Raw genomic sequence first — 16,649 nt, 5'->3', positions numbered from 1 at the left:
TATGTATATGTGTGTATAAAATACCGGTATAATTCATAGCAGGGGAAAAAAAACCTTTTTTTATTTCAAAAGTTATGTGCATCTAATAAGATTTATTTTTAAATTATGAAATATTTTTCAGATTCTAAAGACAAAATAATAAAGCACACTTTTAAAATTATCATTTCAGAATGGAAGGGTGATATGGTTTGGCTCTGTCACCACCCAAATCTCATCTTGAATTCCCATGTGTTGCGAGAGGAACCCAATGGGAGGTAATTGAACCATGAGGGCAGGTCTTGCCCCTGCTGTTCTCATGACAGTGAATAAGTCTCATGAGATCTGATGTTTTGAAAAAGGAGAGTTTCCCTGCACTAGTTCTCTTCTCTTGTCTGCCTCGACATGAGATGTGCATTTCATGCGCCATGACTGTGAGTTCTCCCCAGCCATGTGAAACCATAAGTCCATTAAACCTCTTTCTTTTGTAATTGCCCCGTCTTGGGTATGTCTTTATCATCAGTGTGAAAATGGACTAATACAGAAAATTGGTACCAGCAAAGTGGGGCGTTGATGAAAAGATACCTGAAATGTGGAAGCAACTTTGGAAATGGGTAACAGGCAGAGTTTGGAACAGTTTGGACAGCTCAGAAGAAGCCAGGAAAATGTGGGAAATTTTGAAACTTCCTAGAGACTTGTTGAATAGCTTTGCCCAAAATGCTGTCCAGGCTGAGGTGTTCTCAGATGGAAATGAGGAACTTGTTGGGAACTGGACCAAAGATGACTCATTATGTTTTAGCAAAGAGACTGGTGGCATTTTGCCCCTGTCCTAGAGATTTGTGGAAATTTGAACTTGAGGGAGATGATTTAGGGTATCTGGCAGAAGAAATTTCTAAGCAGCAAACCATTCAAGAAGTGACTTGGATGCTGTTAAAGCCATTTAGTTTTGTAAGGAAAGCAGAGCATAAAAGTTCAGAAAATTTGTAGCCTGACAATGCAATGGAAAAGAAGAGCCCATTTTCTGCGGAAAAATTCCAGCTGGCTGCAGAAATTTGTGTAAGTAATGAGGAGCCGAATGTTAATCCCCAAGACCATGAGGAAAATGTCTCCAGGGCATGTCAGAGGTCTTCATGGAAGCCCCTCCCATCACAGGTCTGGAGGTCTATGAGGGAAAAGGGTTTTGTGGGTGGGGCCCAGGGTCCCTCTGCTGTGTGCAGTCTAGGGACTTGGTGCCCTGCATTCCAGCCTCCACAGCTGTGACTAAAACAGGTCAAGGCACAGCTTGGGCTGTTTCTTCAGATGGCGGAAGCCCCAACTCTTGGCAGCTTCCAAATGGTGTTGAGCCTGTAAGTACACAGAAGTCAAGAATTGAGGTTTGGGAACCTCTCCCTAGATTTCAGAGGATGTACGGAAATGCCTGCATGCCCAGGCAGAAGTTTGCTGCAGGGGCGGGGCCCTCATGGAGAACCTCTGCTAGGGCAGTGCCAAAGGGAAATGTGGAGTCAGAGCCCCAACAGAGAGTCCCTGTTGGGGCAACACCTAGTGGAGCTGTGAGAAGAGGGCCACCATCCTCCAGACCGCAGAATGGTAGACCCACCTTGTGCCTGGAAAAGCTGCAGACCCTCAATGTCAGCCCATGAAAGCAGCCAGGAGGAAAACTGTATCCTGCAAAGCCACAGGGGTGGAGCTGCCCAAGAACACAGGAAACCACCTCTTGCATCAGTGTGATCTGGATATGAGACATGGAGTCAAAGGAGATCATTTGGGAGCTTTAATATTTGACTGCCCTGCTGGATTTCAGACTTGCATGGTGCCTGAAGCCCATTTGTTTTGGCCAATTTCTCCCATTTGGAGTGGTTGTATTTACCCAATGCCTGTACCCCCATTGTATCTAAGAAGTAAATAACTTGCTTTTTATTTTACAGGCTAATGGGCAGAAGGGACTTGCCTTGTCTCAGATGAGCCTTTGGACTGTAAGTTAACGCTGAAATGAGTTAAGACTCTGGGAGACTGTTTGGAAGGCATGATTGGTTTTGAAATATGAAGACATGAAATTTAGGAGGTGCTGGGGCAGAATGATATGGTTTGGCTCTGTGTCCCCTCCCAACTTTCATCTTGAATTGTACTCTCATAATTCCCACGTGTTGTGAGAGAGACCTGGTAGGAGATAATTGAATTATGGGGGCAGTTCCTGCCATATTGTTCTCATGGTAGTAAATAAGTCTCATGGGATCTGATGGTTTTTTAAGAGGTTTCCTCTTTCTCTTCTCACTCTTTCTCTTTGCTTCTTCCTCATTCTCTTCTCTTGTCTGCTGTCATGTGAGATGTGCCTTTCACCTTCTGCTATGGTTGTGAGGCCTCCCCAGCCATGTGGAACTGTGAAGCCAATAAACTTCTTCCTTTTATTAACTGCTCAGTCTCAGGTAGGTCTTTATCAGCAGCGTGAAAACAGACTAATAACGGTAAATATTTTTTTCACTGAGATTAGAAAAAAAAAATGTCAATTGTGCTAGGCAGAATTGTACCCACTCGCACTCCCCTATTCACCCAATATATCCATGCCTGAATCCCTGGACCTGTGTGGACGTGTTACCTTACACAGGAATGGAGACTTTGTACCAAAAATTAAGGATCATGAGATAGGGAAGATCATCCTGGATTATATGAGTGGGCCCTATCTAATGAAATGGGTCTGATCAAAGAATTGAAGAACCATTCTCACTTGTGGCCAGGGAGGGAAATATGATTACGGAAGAAATGTCAGAGCGGGGGGTGGAGCCAAGATGGCAGAATAGGAACAGCTCCAGTCTACAGCTCCCAGCCTGAGCAACACAGAAGACGGGTGATTTCTGCATTTCCGTTTGAGGTACCGGGTTCATCTCACTAGGGAGTGCCTAACAGTGGGTGCAGGACAGTCAGTGCAGCTCACTGTGCATGAGCTGAAGCAGGGCGAGGCACTGCCTCACTCGGGAAGCGCAAGGGATCAGGGACTTCCCTTTCCTAGTCAAAAAAGGGGTAACAGACAGCACCGGGAAAATCAGGTCAGTCCCACCCTAATACTGCACTTTTCCAATGGGCCTGGAAAATGGCACAACAGGAGATTGTGTCCCGCACCTGGCTCAGAGGGTCCTATGCCCACAGAGTCACACTGATTGCTAGCACAGCAGTCTGAGATCAAACTGCAAGGCGGCAGTGAGACTGAGGGAGGGGCGCCTGCCATTGCCCAGGCTTGCTTAGGTAAACAAAGCAGCCAGGAAGCTCGAACTGGGTGGAGCCCACCACAGCTCAAGGAGGCCTGCCTGACTCTCTAGGCTCCACCTCTGGGGGCAGGGCACAGACAAACAAAAATTCAACAGGAACCTCTGCAGACTTAAATGTCCCTGTCTGAATGACAGCTTTGAAGAGAGTAGTGATTCTCCCAGCACGCAGCTGGAGATCTGAGAACGGACAGACTGCCTCCTAAAGTGGGTCCCTGACCCCCAAGCAGCCTAACTGGGAGGCACCCCCCAGTAGGGACAGACTGACACCTCACTCGGCCGGGTACTCCTCTGAGACAAAACTTCCAGAGCAACGATCAGACAGCTGAATTTGTGGTCTCACGAAAATCCACTGTTCTGCAGCCACCGCTGCTGACACCCAGCCAAACAGAGTCTGGAGTGGACCTCTAGCAAACCCGAACAGACCTGCAGCTGAGGGTCCTGTCTGCTAGAAGGAAAACTAACAAACAGAAAGGACATTCACACCAAAAACCCATCTGTACATCAACATCCTCAAAGACCAAAAGTAGATAAAACCACAAAGATGGGGAAAAAACAGAGCAGAAACATGGGAAACTCTAAAAAGCACAGCACCTCTCCTCCTCCAAAGGAATGCAGTTCCTCACCAGCAACGGAACAAAGCTGGATGGAGAATGACTTTGACGAGTTGAGAGAAGAAGGCTTCAGACGATCAAACTACTCTGAGCTACGGGAGGAAATTCAACACAATAGCCAAGAAGTTAAAAACTTTGAAAAAAAATTAGACGAATGGATAACTAGAATAACAATGGAGAGAAGGGCTTAAAGGAGCTGATGGAGCTGAAAGCCAAGTTTCGAGAACTACATAAAGATTGCAGAAGTCTTGGCAGCCGATGCGATCAACTGGAAGAAAGGGTATCAGTGATGGAAGATGAAATGAATGAAATGAAGCAAGAAGGGAAGTTTAGAGAAAAAAAGAATAAAAAGAAACGAGCAAAGCCTCCAAGAAATTTGGGACTATGTGAAAAGACCAAACCTACGTCTGACTGGTGTACCTGAAAATGACGGGGAGAATGGAACCAAGTTGGAAAACACTCTGCAAGATATTATCCAGAAGAACTTCACCAATCTAGCAAGGCAGGCCAACATTCAGATTCAGGAAATACAGAGAATGCCACAAAGATACTCCTCGAGAAGAGCAACTCCAAGACACATAATTGTCAGATTCTCCAAAGTTGAAATGAAGGAAAAAATGTTAAGGGCATCCAGAGAGAAAGGTCGGGTTACCCACAAAGGGAAGCCCATCAGACTAACAGCTGATCTCTCAGCAGAAACTCTACAAGCCAGAAGAGGGTGGGGGCCGATATTCAACATTCTTAAAGAAAAGAATTTGCAACCCAGAATTTCATATCCAGCCAAACTAAGCTTCATAAGTGAAGGAGAAATAAAATACTTTACAGACAAGCAAATGCTGAGTGATTTTGTCACCACCAGGCCTGCCCTAAAAGAGCTCCTGAAGGAAGCACTAAACATGTAAACGAACAACTGGTATCAGCCACTGCAAAAACATGCCAAATTGTAAAGACCATGGAGGCTAGGAAGAAACTGCATCAACTAACGAGCAAAATAACCAACTAACATCATAATGACAGGATCAGATTCACACATAACAATATTAACTTTAAATGTAAATAGGCTAAATGCTCCAATTAAAAGACACAGACTGGCAAACTGGATAAGGAGTCAAGACCCATCAGTGTGCTGTATTCAGGAAACCCATCTCACGTGCAGAGAAACACATAGACTCAAAATAAAGGGATGGAGGAAGATCTATCAAGCAAATGGAAAACAAAAAAAGGCAGGGGTTGCAATCCTAGTCTCTGATAAAATAGACTTTAAACCAACAAAGATCAAAAGAGACAAAGAAGGCCACTACATAATGGTAAAGGGATCAATTCAACAAGAAGAGCTAACTATCCTAAATATATATGCACCCAACACAGGAGCACCCAGCTTCATAAAGAAAGTCCTGAGTGACCTACAAAGGGACTTAAACTCCCACACAATAATAATGGGAGATTTTAACACCCCACTGTCAACATTAGACAGATCAACGAGACAGAAAGTTAACAAGGATATCCAGGAATTGAACTCAGCTCTGCACAAAGTGGACCTAATAGACATCTACAGAACTCTCCACCCCAAATCAACAGAATATACATTTTTTTCAGCACCACACCACACCTATTCCAAAATTGACCACGTAGTTGGAAGTAAAGCTCTCCTCAGCAAATGTAAAAGAACAGAAATTATAACAAACTGTCTCTCAGACCACAGTGCAATCAAACTAGAACTCAGGATTAAGAAACTCACTCAAAACCGCTCAACTACATGGAAACTGAACAACCTGCCCCTGAGTGACTATTGGGTACATAATGAAATGAAGGCAGAAATAAAGATGTTCTTTGAAACCAATGAGAACAAAGACACAACATACCAGAATCTCTGGGACACATTCAAAGCAGTGTGTAGAGGGAAATTTATAGCACTAAATGCCCACAAGAGAAAGCAGGAAAGATCCAAAATTGAAACACTAACATCACAATTAAAAGAACTACAAAAGCAAGAGCAAACACATTCAAAAGCTAGCAGAAGGCTAGAAATAACTAAAATCAGAGCAGAGCTGAAGGAAATAGAGACACAAAAAACCCTTCAAAAAATTAATAAATCCAGGACCTGGTTTTTTGAAAAGATCAACAAAATTGATACACCGCTAGCAAGATTAAAAAAGAAGAAAAGAGAGAAGAATCAAATAGATGCAATAAAAAATGAAAAAGTGGATATCACCACCAATCCCACAGAAATACAATCTACCATTAGAGAATACTACAAACACCTCTTTGCAAATAAACTAGAAAATCTAGAAGAAATGGATAAATTCCCCGACAAATATACCCTCCCAAGACTAAACCAGGAAGAAGTTGAATCTCTGAATAGACCAATAACAGGTTCTGAAATTGTGGCAATAATCAATAGCCTACCAACCAAAAAGAGTCCAGGACCTGATGGATTCACAGCCGAATTCTACCAGAGGTACAGGGAGGAACTGGTACCATTCCTTCTGAAACTATTCCAATTGATAGAAAAAGAGGGAATCCTCCCTAACACATTTTATGAGGCCAGCATTGTCTTGATACCAAAGCCTGGCAGAGACATAACCAAAAAAGAGAATTTCAGACCAATATCCTTGATGAACATTGATGCAAAAATCCTCAATAAAATACTGGCAAACCGAATCCAGCAGCACATCAAAAAGCTTATACACCATGATCAAGTGGGTTTCATCCCTGGGATGCAAGGCTGGTTTAACATATACAAATCAATAAATGTAATCTAGCATATAAACAGAACCAAAGACAAAAACCACATGATTATCTCAATAGATGCAGAAAAGGCCTTTGACAAAATTCAACAACCCTTCATGCTAAAAAGTCTCAATAAATTAGGTATTGATGGGACGTATCTCAAAATAATAAGAGCTATCTATGACAAACCCACAGCCAATATCGTACCGAATGGGCAAAAACTGGAATTGTTCCCTTTGAAAACTGGGACAAGACAGGGATGCCCTCTCTCACCACTCCTATTCAACATAGTGCTGGAAGTTCTGGCCAGGGCAATCAGGCAGGAGAAGGAAATAAAGGGTATTCAATTAGGAAAAGAGGAAGTCAAATTGTCCCTGTTTGCAGATGACATGATTGTCTATCTAGAAAACCCCATTGTCTCAGCCCAAAATCTCCTTAAGCTGATTAGCAACTTCAGCAAAGTCTCAGGATACAAAATCAATGTACAAAAATCACAAGCATTCTTGCACACCAATCACAGACAAACAGAGAGCCAAATCATGAGTGAACTCCCATTCACAATTGCTTCAAAGAGAATAAAATACCTAGGAATCCAACTTACAAGGGATGTGAAGGACCTCTTCAAGGAGAACTACAAACCACTGCTCAATGAAATAAAAGAGGATACAAACAAATGGAAGAACATTCCATGCTCATGGGTTGGAAGAATCAATATTGTGAAAATGGCCATACTGCCCAAGGTAATTTATAGATTCAATGCCATCCCCATCAAGCTACCAATGACTTTCTTCACAGAATTGGAAAAAACTACTTTCAAGTTCATATGGAACCAAAAAAGAGCCCGCATCGCCAAGTCAATCCTAAGCCAAAAGAACAAAGCTGGAGGCATCACGCTACCTCACTTCAAACTATACTACAAGGCTACGGTAACCAAAACAGCATGGTACTGGTACCACAACAGAGACATAGATCAATGGAACAGAACAGAGCCCTCAGAAATGATGCCACATATCTACAACTATCTGATCTTTGACAAACCTGACAAAAACAAGCAATGGGGAAGGATTCCCTATTTAATAAATGGTGCTGGGAAAACTGGCTAGCCATATGTAGAAAGCTGAAACTGGATCCCTTCCTTACACCTTATACAAAAATTAATTCAAGATGGATTAAAGACTTAAATGTTAGACCTAAATCCATTAAAATCCTACAAGAAAACCTAGGCAATACCATTCAGGACATAGGCATGGGCAAGGACTTCATGTCTAAAACACCAAAAGCAATGGCAACAAAAGCCAAAATTGACAAATGGGATCTCATTAAACTAAAGAGCTTCTGCACAGCAAAAGAAACTACCATCAGAGTGAACAGGCAACCTACAGAATGGGAGAAAATTTTGGCAACCTACTCATCTGACAAAGGGCTAATATCCAGAATCTACAATGAACTCAAACAAATTTACAAGAAAAAAACAAACAACCCCATCAAAAAGTGGACAAAGGACATGAACAGGCACTTCTCAAAAGAAGACATTTATGCAGCCAAAAAACACATGAAAAAATGCTCATCATCACTGGCCATCAGAGAAATGCAAATCAAAACCACAATGAGATACCATGTCACACCAGTTAGAATGGCCATCATTAAAAAGTCAGGAAACAACAGGTGCTGGAGAGGATGTGGAGAAATAGGAACACTTTTACACTGTTGGTGGGACTGTAAATTAGTTCAACCATTGTGGAAGTCAGTGTGGCGATTCCTCAGGGATCTAGAACTAGAAATACCATTTGACCCAGCCATCCCATTACTGGGTATGTACCCAAAGGACTATAAATCATGCTGCTATAAAGACACATGCACACGTATGTTTATTGCAGCACTATTCACAATAGCAAAGAGTTGGTACCAACTCAAATGTCCAACAACGACAGACTGGATTAAGAAAATGTGGCACATATACACCATGGAATACTACGCAGCCGTAAAAAATAATGAGTTCATGTCCTTTGTAGGGACATGGATGAAACTGGAAACCATCATTCTCAGTAAACTATCGCAAGGACAAAAAACCAAACGCCGTATGTTCTCACTCATAGGTGGGAATTGAACAATGAGAACTCATGGACACAGGAAGGGGAACATCACACTCTGGGGACTGTTGTGGGTTGAGGGGAGCGGGGAGGGACAGCATTATGAGATATACGTAATGCTAAATGACGAGTTAATGGGTGCAGCAAAACAACATGGCATGTGGACACATGTAACAAACCTGCACATTATGCACATGTACCCTAAAACCTAAAGTATAATAATAAAAAATAAAAAAAAGAAATGTCAGAGAGATGTGATATGAAAATTACTCAACCTGCCATTGCTTGCTTTGAAGACAGAGGAGGAAGGATACCAACCAAGGAATGCAACCCCTAAATCCTGAAAGAGGCAAGAAAACAGACTTTCCCCATAAATTAGTCTATTCTCACACTGCTATAAAGAACTACCTAACACTGGGTAATTTATGAAGAAAAGAGTTTTAAGTGATATACAGTTGAAAAGTTTTAACTGGAAGCATAACTGCGAGGCCTCAGGAAACTTACAATGATGGCAGAAGCACATCTTACCATGTGGAGCAGGGGAGAGAGAGAACAAAGCGGGAAATGCCACACACTTTCAAACAACCAGATCTCATGAGAATTCACTCACTACGGTGAGAGCAGCAAAATGGATATCCACCCCCATGATTCAGTCACCTCCCACTAGGCCCCTCCCCTGGAATGTGAGAATTATAATTCGAGATGAGATTTGGGTGGGGACACAAAGCCAAACCATATCACCCCTAGAGCACCCAGAATGGAACAAAGTCCTGATATGTTAATTTTCTCTCAGTGAGATCTACATGAGATTTCTTTTCTATAAAACTGGAAGACAATAAACTTGTATTGTTTTAAATCACCAAGTTTGTGGTAATTTGTTTCTTTCCTGTACCTCTCCCCACCCCCACCAGGCCCACAGCTTTGAGGTATGATTTGTTACAATAGTTACAACACATGGCTCTTTCCTTTCTTTGTAATTCTTGCACAGTTTAATTCTAGACTGTTTTTGTGAACAATTATTTAAATTATTTATACGCAAGGCTATAATCAACTATCCCTGAAGATACGTAAAATATCTAGGCAGTGCCAACCTTCAAATTGTTTTTACATTTTATATATTCTAATAATTTATCTATGTTGAAACCAATCTATTGATAAATCAAAATTGCTTAAGTGAATTCAAACTTCAACTGTTAATGCATTTATTTTAATTGTATTTGTTTCAAAGCACAGTAAACTTCCTACCTTGATTACTACTTTTTTTCCTTTTAGTAATAATACGGTAAATACTGTCATGGCTTAATAAAGGGTTATATCTACCTCTGTCTTCTTCTCTACTAACATCCTAATTTTCAAGCAGGTAGAACCTAACTTTGACCAGTTTCAGAGAATGGTTTACAACTAGACTAAAACCATCAGTACTACGGCCCTATGCTGCTTGCCTGGGATGGGTCTAGAGTTGGATATATACCTAGTTGTGGCAAACAATATTCAAGAGGAAATCATTTAGGAGACTTTTCATTTCCAGAAAAGTTTTGCCTCCTACTTTTCACCTATGGATGAAATGTTGATGTCATAAGCCATAGTCACCATTTTTTATTTATAAGGAGAGATGAGCACAAACCCAAAAGGCCTACATGGCCAGCATAGAGGAATAGAAGGATAGAGAGACCTGCTTTGGACTGTCAGCCATGGTCTTATTTATTAAGTAATTAAATGACAGTTTTGAATAAGTTAATACTTTTAACATAAGTTACTATTCATCTGGCTTTCTGCTACATACAGCCAAACACATGTTAACTGACATAGGTAGGAAGTTATTTCTTTAGACACTAACATAAACATGAGTAGTCACAAACAAACCTTTAAGTTAAAAAAAGATCTTATCTTTGATTGTATCTACACTGAAGACTAAATAGGTTTTGAAAATTAAAACAAACAAGAAAACAGATCAGGGCTTTGGTAAATATTTGGAGTTCTCAAAAAACATTTTTCTCCACTACAAGAATATGTGAGCCAAACTGAATTTGTGAATTTTCTTTAACTTTTGTAGCAGATTTAGTGTTACTTATTAATTGGCTAGTGATTAATACTAATTGTTCAATATAGCACACAAAGAAAAATACTGTTCTAAACTGCTCTGTTTGGTTAAGATTTTTATGAGATGTAGACATGCCAAAATTCAGGGTCTGCTATTACACGTACGTATATAATAAAGAGTTTTTTTTTTTTCTCTCATTACAAAAGTCATGGTGGACACTCAGATAACAAAAGACAGGTTATCCAGAAGAAAGCAAAACAAATTTACTGAATAAAGTTTTGTATGCCATCCAAGCCTTTAGAAACGAAGACGCAAAGACCCAGGGAAAACTATTTTTATGCTTAGGTTTCATGAAGGATGGACAGCTACGTAGATATGTGGCTGGACAAAAAGTATATGCTCTAATGATGATAAACCCAGGGAAGCTCAGCAAGGACTATTTGTTCAGATTCTTCTTGGCCTGTGTAGCATTCCTTCTCCAAGTATGGGACAGGCCTCTTCTGTATTGAGGGTCATGTGGCCTTATAATAATGAAAGTATTCAAGGGAGGTAGGGCAGAGAGTGACCTCTCTTGGTTTTACGGTTTGCTTTGGGAGAGAAGAGTTCTAGTTGACTCACCTTGAGAAAGGGGAATTCTAGTTTCTATAATCTACTTAATGGGAAAAAGGAAAAAGACAAAAGGAGGGTTGGGAGAAGGTGAAAGAGAAATGCTTGCTTCTGAGGTCCTTTCAATCTTGTTCAATTCAAAGTACTCAGCATGCCAAAGCACCACATCAGGGGTATTGTGTTCTGAGCCCCATCATGTACATAGTACTTCTACACTGTCATCCCCAATCCTCCCTACCTACTCAACCATAGCCACCATGAACTCTCATTTTGTTTTAAGTTCCGGGATACACATGCAGAATGCGCAGGTTTGTTACACAGGTATCATGTGCCATGGTAGTTTGCTGCACCTACCAACCCATTATCTAGGTTTTAAGTCCCACATGCATTAGGTATTTGTCCTATTGCTCTCCTTCCCCTTGCCCCCCACCCCCCAACAGGCCCCGGTATGTGTTCTCCCCCTCTCTGTATCCATGTGTCATGAACTCTCATTTTTTCCTAATTCTGTCTACACCCCTCTCCCCCAAATCCTTTTTTTTTTTTTCCTGAGACGGGGTCTTGCTGTGTCACCCAGGATAGGATGCAGTTGTGCGATCTCGGCTCACTGCAGCCTCTCCCTCCCAGGCTCAGCTATTCTCCGGCCTCAGCCTCCCAAGTTGCTGGGATTACAGGCGTGTATCACCATGGCCAGCTGGGGTTTTGCTGTGTTGGCAAGGGTGGTCTTGAACTCCTGATCTCAAATGATCCACCCACTTCAGCTTCCCAAAGTGCTGGGATTACAGGTGTGAGCGACCATGCCTGCCTCTCCAAATCCTTTTCTAAGAAGGACAATGTGTTTGTTGGTATTGTATAGTATCATTATAAGACAAGCATGTGGTTAAAGCAATTTGACATATAAGTTTCAACAGAAAATGTTTTCCATCAGAGCCTTTGGCGAAATTGCAAAATAGATTAAGTTTGTGTTGGGTGCCCTTGGCTGGCCCCTTCCATTTTAGAGCTATCTATCTAGATAGATAGATATAGATCTATTCTGCAATTTTGCAAAATGTTTTATCTATATAGATTTAGATGGATAGATTCAAATATAGGTATCTATATAGACTGATAGATGATAGATTTTAAACTCCAACCTTTTTCCCTTCCTCTGACTTTCATCACCGTGTTTTCTCTGTTGAAGATCCAACAACCCTCTCTTTACATGAAAAGTGCTTGCTAGTCTTCTCATTTCTGCAACTGATATCATTTGAGAAGAAAATAATTTAAATTCATTCATATTAGAGAATGACTGGCTGATAGGCTCAACTACCCCTGTAATTATTTTTATTTTAAAACAAGGAGATTATTAACCTAAATTACACTCATTAGAGAAGCAGCTGGCATATAGGACAAAGTTTCAGTCTAAGCTGTCTGTATGAAACTGACCGCCATGTCACTCATTCTAACCATGACTCACTTTTGTCATCTTTGAAAACACACGTTTGAATTAGAAAAGTGTTAGTGCTTCTAAAAAATTTCAACATACTATGGTTCTTCGCATAAGGAGGAGAATAATTTTGAATCAGGGGACCTCTTTATTATGTCTTGTCTAGAACACGCAGGAATAATCTGGCAAATGGGTTCTACAAATTTTCTTAACTTCAATCAAAAGATGATAAAACTAAACATTTTTTAAATAAATACATTTTTAACAATAAAGAAAATTCTCACAGCCAAGTTTTTCTGCTCAGGAATTGGCTCACCAAGAGACTTTTTGAGAAATTACCACATAGAGAATGAATAAAGAAAGATTTATGTGGTGGATGATATTTGATCACTGTGTTCATTTATTCTTTTAGAACAAACTTTAGCAATGTCAGAACCATTTGACAGGTGTGAAAGACCAGCAGCTGTAGAAACACACATTCTGCTGGAAGAAGCCACACATATAGCCCCACCTGCTTGTAGAAGGCACAGATCCACATGGAAAACTGGAAACTTTCACTGTAACCTATGCTTTTTCTTTGAAATTTGACTTGCTACTATGTCCTAAGTAAGCAATGACAGGAACTAAGGCTAGCACTCCTCTTTCAAGCAAAGTCTATTTCAGTTATAAAAAGGCAAAAAAAAAATTGCCTCAATTTTAATTGGCCAGATTTGCCATCCATCTATTGTATGTGCTGAAAGGTTACCAAATGAAGAAAAGCTGCAGTAAATTCACGTTATCGCTCAGATAATTGCTATAGCACTTAGTTTTACACTTGATCTTAGCCAAAAGGTCAAGAAGCGATATAGCACTTAGTTTTAACTGCAATTCAAAGTGAAGTACTATTAATAAAAAGGCTTATGGCAAGGAAAGTTTATTTTAGAGTGGTATGATACAATTTGGGGTGATGCTGGAGTTCGAGAGTGAGGTGTTAGACTATCTATAAAGCAGGAAATAATTTGCATTTGGGAGAATTTGAAAATAATTGAAATCAGGAAATACAGATAACAGGGAATTTCAGTGTTTTTACAATATATCATTTCTCCCGCAGCATTCTCACTACTAAATAGCTGGGATAAAAGTTTTAAAACATAATTTACATCATAATAGGGAGCTTAGAGGTATAGAATTTAAAATTAATCTGAAACTCATGTATGGCAGAATCTTAGTATTGTGTTGATACATTTTTACAGAATGGTTCAAAAGGCTGGAACTGCATTAGTTCTTACCTAAAATAAAACAATTGATCCTTGACTTTGCATATGTTTCTGGTATACATTCCAAGTTCTTCAAACACTCTTTAAACATATCCTATGGCATATTTTATGCAATATATTTGAATGCTAAGTTTTTGAGTATTTTTTCTAAGATCTCATTTGCATGAAGAAAATATTAACAGCCAAAATCTCAATCCAATTCCCGTTACAGTCAAGATCTTGATCCAATTTTCTATTGATCAAAATTTGAGATTATCTACTCATTTCAACATATAACATTAGAAGATACATATGTTAGATGATAGATCCTTGATACCCACCTGGGGGTATAAATGGAAAAATAAAACACAAAGTAAGACTGTTCTATTTTTACATAAAAGTGATTTTTTTTATTTGGGCCTATTGCTTTCTTTGTGACAGGCTGCCTTCCTAATGTTACAGCTACGTGGATAACTAAATATTTGTAAAAATGGAGAGGTTCTTCTCCTAAATGTACTCAACAGAACGTAACGGATATATGCCAAATTTCCAATAATTTCATTGGCTGCTTTGGGAATGCCTGCAGATGCCGCTTTTATTTTTGTTTTGTTTTGTTTTTGAGACAGAGTCTCACTCTGTCATCCAGGCTGGAGCGCAGTGGCACAATCTCAGCTCACTGCAACCTTCATCTCACAGGTTCAAGTGATTCTCCTGCCTCAGCCTCCCGAGTAGCTGGGATTACAGGTATGCGCCACCACACCTGGCTAACTTTTGTATTTTTAGCAGAGACAGGGTTTTGCCATGTTGGTCAGGCTGGTCTCGAACTCCTGGCCTCAAGTGTTCTGCCCATCTAGGCCTCCCAAAGTGCTGGGATTACAGGCATGAGCCACTGCGCCTGGCCCATCATTGCCTTTCTTGTTGAAGAAAAGGTGTATTGCCATTTGCTTCCCATGACACTCATCTGCACACTGCCAGGCTCCCATCAATGCTGTGACTTTTCTCCTGGACTTCAGCATGCCTTTCATTATTCGGCTCACTGTCAAGACTCTGAACATACACAGTAGAGCTTACCCCAAAGAACTTCGGTCTTCCCTTCTTTGCTCACCATGATCTGGCTGTGTTTTAAGATTTCAGTTCATTGTAACTGTGGGCGGTAATGTAACATTTGAAGGAAATAATGGTCATCTACTTATGAAACTGCAAACAGCTACTATGATAGGTTCAAAATACAGGCATTGCTATTAGGCGATTATTTTAAGCTTATTGTTAGTTCAGTGAAGACTCTACCCTCTATCTCCCTGCCTAGAGGTGAATGTGCTAACATTTTGTACTTTCTTTGTTGCTCATCAAATCACAGAGTATCTTTTGTTTTAAGCACAGAATTCCATAGCAACTTTCGTCTCTGCATTACTAATCCTTGAAGACATGCAAGCTTTACTGTTATACATGGGATCAGTTCACAGTCATTCCTTTTTCCAAAGTTTTACAAAGCATGTTTTAATATTCCTATCTCATTTGATCTTCAAAAGAACTCTATTTCTATCCCCACTTCATGATGTGAAAAGTGACAAGACTTGCCTATTGTTCCAATCTAGGAAGTGTTAGCACAAGTAGAGCACAGTTCTCTATCCTGATAAAATGCTTTCTTCAGCATGTAAATCTATCAGAGCTGTTTAGTACTTAATGTTTAGCTGATGTAAAGGTTATGGCATTTAACTGACCCTACACATTAGTTCATACTTTCATGCACATCATCTTCAGTGCCCTATAAGGGAGACACTACTGGCCAGCATACAGTGGTTTCTGGCTTATTTTCTGGCTTATGAAGACAATTATAGCCTAATGACTCAAGAGGTTCCCAGAGCTGGAATTCTTTTTCGAAATGAGTTAACCAGATCCCTTTTATGCATGGCTGCATGAAATGAAATGAAAACAGAAGATGACCGTTTTTCATTTTCCTGTTCAGATTCTGATCTGTAAGTACTCCCTGAGATCCTACTATGTGCCAGATGCCAGGTTATATGTTCTTCGATATGATTAGTTGATAATATATAACCTGTCTCACACACACACACACACACACAACGTGTAAGATACTCAACATATAACCTCTGGCTGGCCTCAAACTCCCTTCTGACCTAGTCTCTGAGCTTTTTGTCTTCTTCAAAAAGAGAAACTTGCTTACCCATTGCTGAAGCTCAGATTTACTGATGCTGAATGTTTTATAAATCCAATAAATACAATTCAGAAGTTTTGATGTTGATCTTTTTTTCTCTCTTATCTGTCAGGCTGCAGAGATCAGAAGCACTCTTGCATGGGGGTCAAGAGGCACACTGCCTGTCAATGTCTTCATGGTTGATGATGAGGTCCTCAATCCAAAAAGAAATATGTTCAAGTGTTGCCAGGAAAATAGATACAGGAGTTTAATGCCACAAGAGTCATATTTTTGACCTGTTTCTCTTAATAATCTTAATCAAATAAATATGACTACATGTGTATATTTTCCTAAAATGTATAATCTCTGAGTAATATCTTTAAGGATTGTGATAGATTATACTCGTGTCTTAGAAAGATAGCCCTAATAGTTTGAGGAATAAATTGGGGAGTATAGAAACAGGATGTTGTTGCAATAATCTAAACAAAATAATAGGGCCTCAAATGGCACAGAAGCAATGAG

Source organism: Hylobates moloch, unplaced genomic scaffold, assembly GCF_009828535.3.
Source record: "Hylobates moloch isolate HMO894 unplaced genomic scaffold, HMol_V3 SCAFFOLD_4, whole genome shotgun sequence".
Taxonomy (NCBI): Eukaryota; Metazoa; Chordata; class Mammalia; order Primates; family Hylobatidae; genus Hylobates; species Hylobates moloch.
Note: the sequence above shows the minus strand (reverse complement) of the source record.